Source organism: Magnolia sinica, chromosome 18 (genome assembly GCF_029962835.1).
Source record: "Magnolia sinica isolate HGM2019 chromosome 18, MsV1, whole genome shotgun sequence".
Lineage (NCBI taxonomy): Eukaryota > Viridiplantae > Streptophyta > Magnoliopsida > Magnoliales > Magnoliaceae > Magnolia > Magnolia sinica.
The window spans coordinates 66,679,829-66,686,334 of record NC_080590.1 but is presented as its reverse complement, the minus strand read 5'-3'; positions in this window follow the sequence as shown (position 1 = coordinate 66,686,334).

Here is a 6,506-nt window from a genome sequence, read left to right as displayed (position 1 = left end):
GGGACATTCTTGTTCCGGCCATCTTTGATTAGAGGAATCATACAATCCTTGACGTGAGGATATGTACACTTCTGATTTTCATTTGTCCAAGTAGGGTCCAAGGTCGGTACTGAGACAAACATGGGTGGACTGTGCCTTTAATATCTCCCTGGTGGGACAGTTGTAACCCACTGATGGGTAGATGATTAAGGAAAGAAATACAACACCTTCCACATTCAGGAGTAAAAGAAAGGCCAGATATTTGGTGGTTAGGATCTCCAGAGCCAATCAGATACAAGCTGGATTGCTAACCATGGACCTCACTCATAGAAACTGCATTGGACCAACTGATGCTGCACATTGTTTGTTTATTTATTTTTCCATTATTCCAACGTTCCATTCCTTTTCTCAACCAGCCAATCCTGACCCTTAAAAAAAAAAATGGACTCTGTAATGGTTTCATAATATAACTTGATGATAAGGGTTTGAACTGATGCTAACATCAGCAAAAAAACAAAAAACAAAATATTCTACACCTAGTCAAAATTTACAAGATTCGTCTAAGTAGAGACTCGTTCGTCAACTGAGCTGAGTCCAAGTTCCTTGTTTTTGAACAATGACTCAACATGAGTTCGCATGTCTATTCTGTTCTCTGTGCATGTTCGTCCATCTGGTGTACTTCTGTTTTGAATGTTCCACAACACAAGAATTGCATTGATTTGGAAGTTCTATACGATCTCATATGCTGAATTTATGGACCGTTAGCTACTTGTTTAACCATCCATTTCGAGGCAGTTGGGCTGCCTACTTGTGCTTTAACCATCTGTATGAAAGCGTTTAAGCCGATGGTGATAGAAGCTGCAGGTTGGTCAGGCAACATGCGCATAGCAATATTCACCAAAATCAGAATGAGGACTGAAACTAGTCTTAATTAAGGGAGAGAGAATCGTGAAAAGATGGTGTTTGAAAGTCTGTTTTGAATGATTTTCTGTGAGCAGTGGCATTGATGGAGGCCTTTCTAACGAAGATGTGTGGTCTGTTGACGATGGAAGGGTTTAAATGAGATTTTTTTTGTTTTTTTTGTTTTTTTTTTTTTGGTTGTTCCCTAATGGATTTTGATAAAAACAAAATTAAGGAATGGTTGTAGTTGTTGCTGCTGTAGGATTTGTTGATAGTTGCTTGATGCCTGGCCCTTGATTTTTTATTTTTTTTTGGAGTTGAAAGGGCCATTCCAAGAGGCATGTTGTGTGTAAATTTCCTCTAGGATGCACACAATGCGGGAGAGTTGGGTGGAAGAATCTGCTTGAACAATGGTGGTTTGGTTTTGAATGCAAATAGAATCTATCCTGGTTTTCTTTTGTTTTGAAAATTTTCTCCGTTTGATGCTTCGCATCTTTTGGATGATCCAAACGATGGTTTCTAGACTCAGAAAAGTCGACTCGGACTCAGTACAACCGGATCCAGTTTGACATCCGAGTTGGGTAAGTTGGGCAGATTCAGTCCCAAGCTTGACTGGGCTCAGGAACTGAGTGAGCCAGTCCCAAGTCGCAGAGTCTTTCAGCCGTGATCCTAACCCTTTAATGGATCGTGCATAGGTCCATTTCAAAGCAACATTGATTAGGTGCCACGCACAAACATGCAACAGGCGGCCAGCAAAACACCCAGTTAAGGTAGCTCTTCAAGGATGTCACGAAACTGAGAATTCTACTCATCAAAAATGATCCATGGTTTGTGAAATGAATAATTTATTGGATTCTCAGGCAGCATATCACACATCATACTCGGGCACTCAGAAAGTGTAATGCAGGACGTGTTTACTAAGTCAACAGTAGTGTGTGTAGTAGCCCTGTGAGTCTCAACACAGAGGTTATGGGTTCAGGTACCCATGTGGTTTTTTTTTTTTTTTTTAAAAAAAATTATTTTTAAAGAGCCGACGGTGCCAAAATCGGATTGGTTGTTTGAACAATTCCAACCTTTGATTAATTAAAAATCCTGCAGCAGTAATTATGTAGAGCATGCATTGTGGATTAAGATCTCTAATGAAACTGTAACTAAGATGAGATCAAATCATTTTTAGGTGTCTACACGCAAGAAAAAGCCTAAAAAACTCTGGCTTATGGAAGATCTAACCTTCCATCGTGATCACCAGTCTCCCAACCAACACCATCCCTCTCAAATTTGTTCACAATTACTCGTCTTCGTACATAATATTAGTGGTACGAAAGCAAGGAGTTATCAATCTTTCTATGTTTTTTTTTTTCATCAGATCGTTTTATTTTCATTATTTTCGATCTACTAAGGAAAGTATATTTATATCATTCAAAAAATGTACAATGGCTTTATTTAAACTAAGCCATTTTAGCAGTTAAGCCATGTTAGTTTGGAGTCATCATATAAACCAAGCTCACTGAAATTGCACGGATTTTCTACCACGGCACGTGGAAATTTAGTAGAGCTTAGTTTTATATCTAAGTCTAGGGGGAGGGGGTGAAGTAACTAGGACCACTTAAAATTCTGTCTAATTAAATTAATTTACCAATTAAATGTAATTAAGGTGTAGGGGTCCTATTCTCATATACTACGAAATATTTAACTAATTGACCTACTAGTTTATGGGTGAGATAGTGATATATCAAGTGTGTGCAATTGAGTTAAACACTAAGCATTCAATTTATTCATGCGTTCATATCTACTAATTTGACTCATGAGCATAAATAGAAATGTACGCAATTCATAATCATAAACACAACGATATATAGTGATTCGACTAATTGCCAACACCACCCTTGGTTGACGCACTCTCCTCGAGTGTACCGAATTCCACTATCTTAGAAATTTTCAATAGGTTCACCCTTAACCTTTACAATGGTTTTATAAGTTTACTACAAACCTACACATACACACCTATATGGATGGACCATGTACCTACCCATGTCGGTGACAATTCTACATAAAGACCTACATGTAGTCACCTATATTGGTGGAATACGTTTTCACATGTGTCAGTGGTTCTCATGGAAACTTAATTTTTTATTGGCTACCCAACAACCACTACAATGCTAATCTAATGACCTACGTATACTCCCACTGAAGGCTCCCAATGAGACTAACCGTATGCACCCGTGTCCGGTGGACGTCCTACATAAGAACCTATCTACACTCTCGTTGGAAACGGTCATATTCAAGGACCTAGTTGAGTTTAGATCTCAAATTCGATGGACTCTAAAAATGACAACCTTATTTATCGGATTGAGCCTCGTCAATGCGCATTCTTGATATGTTTCTTCAATACTCTCCCATGCTTGAATTAACTTCTCATTTGCTCCCTCGATTGTTGATGTGGATGCTTCAACTCCTACGATTAATTACCTTGAATTTTATGTACCTATGAAGTGACTAAGGTAATGGGAGGATGGTTGAATCTCTTACAACTATGGGATAATTGTTTTCCAATTAAGGATTCACCTAAATGGTTATTTTAGAGAATTTAGACAAGAATTTATCTATAGGATTGGTGTCTAATCTCTAAAAAACAGAAAGAACATGAACATATTCATAATTGAACTTAAAATGCTCATTAAAGTGATTAATCATAAGAAGGGTATCATAAATTTCTTTAGTTTGGAGTCTATGAGTTGGATAATGAGTGGGGAATCACCTAGGCTCTAATTGAACCAAAAATCAATCAATTTGTTCAAGGATCGAATGACCATTTTATAGAAAAAAGTTTATAATTGCTATAAAATAACTAAGTTCAATGGCACTGTTGATAGGATCAAGTAAGCCTTCAATCTAATTGAAAAAATTCAGAAATGCATAGTTTGGTTGTTGGACCGTTTCTTCGATTCTATCGAGGAGATCTTTGATCGTATCAAGTCATATTGACAACTTGTCGATAGGATCGATATCCACTCAAAACTGTTGATTTAGTTTGTTTGTTTATCAGTAACTTTGCACCTTTAAAGCCCAACTTTCCATGATTAAATGAAGGCTCCTAATGCTATAGGATGATTAAACAAATGTTTATCTATTAGGGAATAGATCATCTAAAGACTAAGGTTGTTTTTGACTTATAGGAGTGTAAGGTTATGATTACCAAAGCACCTCAATTTATTTGTTTCTTCTAAAGGCTCAACCAACTTACTAACATACTAACATGAGTGATTGATAAACAAGTGCACTTACAATCTCCCTCTTTGTCAATTACATGATAAAAACTAACTTAAACTTTGTCATAGTCCATACCAATGAAAATTCCAAACAATTCAAAATATTACATGTTAAATATTAGAATATTTACAACATAAATACATGACTCGATATGTGGATACTTGCAATGCTCCCCCTCAATTGCTTCCCTTTAACTCTATCAACTATATACAACAACAAGCACAAACCTACAAATTAGAATTCAACTTGTTTTCATGGGAATTGATCTTTCTCACTCTTTTTGTCAGTAAATGACAAATAAACAATTCCATATATATACTTACAAACTCAGAAAATGGAAAGCTTTATAAGTCATTAATTTACCTATAAGGACATACTAACAAGGGAATGTAGGATGCATATAAACATGAAAAACTTAGAGCATACATATAATGATCATTTAAAAGATATACCTATCAAGTAACATGACCAATGATAAATTAGCGAAAAAATATGATACTAAATGAAGTAACTTTAATGCTAACCCACCAAAATGAATAAGAGGCTAAAATCCTTTGATTTACCTATAAGCTGGTATGGACATTCTAATATTACATATCCCTCTTCACAACCCATTTAGGTGTGAATTTCCTAGGACCCTGATTCTTATTAGGAGAGAGAATTTTTTTTCTTAAACTTATCTCTCGTAAGTGAGATCCTATTTGGTGATCAATGTTTAGTGGAAGGTTTTCTTCGTTGTTTCTTACCCTGATTGTTATTGCCTTAAAATATTATTTTCTTAGTTCATTAAGTTAATAGGAAAACTTATTTTAATAACTCCCTTATATGGTTGTTCATTTTTGGAGGGGTTAGGATATTCTTCTCCTTTTTTGGTGATTGTTTACGAGGACTCTTCTTAAAGTGTGCCATTTTCTCAGTCTGAATAAATTTTCCTATTTGGCTCAGGGTTGAGGTGGAATGCAGCCTTTTGGACATTAAGCATTCGAATTTCATATGGCTAATTTCTCAACATGCATGACACATAGGAGAGGCTTTACCTCTACTTCCTAAAGCTATAGAATCCTTTTGCATCACCACTTGGACAGAAGTTGTAACATGAATATTCTTATTATTTCTATGACCTTTCTTATCCCCAAAAGGCTTACCCATACCTAAATATTTACCTCTTTGTTCTTCTCCTTGAGTAACCTTAGCATTAACAAGATAGGATTCAAGTTGGTTGACTTGAAATTTTAGGTCTTGATTTTCAAATTCTTACTATATCAAGTTCTAATTTAAAACTCAAATATCTCCCTATAGTCTCATCAAGATCAGACTTAAGATTTTTCTTTTCTTGTGTGAGAGGAGAATTTTCAAATTTTACTCTTTTTGATTGATTAACCAATTGATTCATTTCTGCCTTAACCAAACTTAGCTTCTTTACAATTTTCATACATTTAGCGAAAAGCCAGTTGTAGGCATCTTGCAGTTGGTCATCTCCTTCATCATCTTCTTCTTCATCGGAGAATGGCTCTTCTTCTTCATTAGAGGTGTTATTGTCAAATAATTCTTCCATGTCTCTAGTCATAAGGAGAATAAAGGTATTGGAGACCATTAAGGTTCGCATCAGTCCAAGGTCTCTATCACAATGAAAATTTTCGGAATCTGAATTATAATTCTCAGACTCATCCCATTTTAATGCCATAGCTTTTCCTTTGAATTTTAATACGTTCGGACATACGGAGGCAACATGATCATAATCCTTACAAATGTAACATCGTATTTCTTTCGATTTTTTAAAAGATATACCTATATGTATAGAGTCAAAAGATGTACCTTATATGTCACAACACCCTTTTATTATTAGACATGATTTCAAAGCTCTTGACGGATCTTACTCTAGATGATTCAGTCATTAAAGAGCAACTCGCTTTATTACAATTCTGCGGATTGTCTACCATAACATGCAGAAGCTTAATGGAGCTTAGAATTACGGTTAAGCCCTAGGGAGTGAATAGGACTATTCAAAATTCTTTACTTAATTAAACTAATTTACCAATTAAATGCAATTAAGGTATAAGGGTCTCATTCTCATATACTATAAAAGATTCAACTAATTGAGCTACTACTCTATGAGTAAGATAGTGATATATCAAGTGTGTGCAATTAAGTTACACACTAAGCATTCAATCTATTCATGCATTCATATTTACCAATTCAACTCATAAGAAAAAATGGAATTGAATATAATTCACAATCACAAACACAACAATATATATTGGTTCGACTAATTACCTACTCCACTCTTGATGGATGCACGCTCCTCGTATTTATCAGATTTCACTATCTTAGGATTTTTCAATAGCTTCACCTGTAAC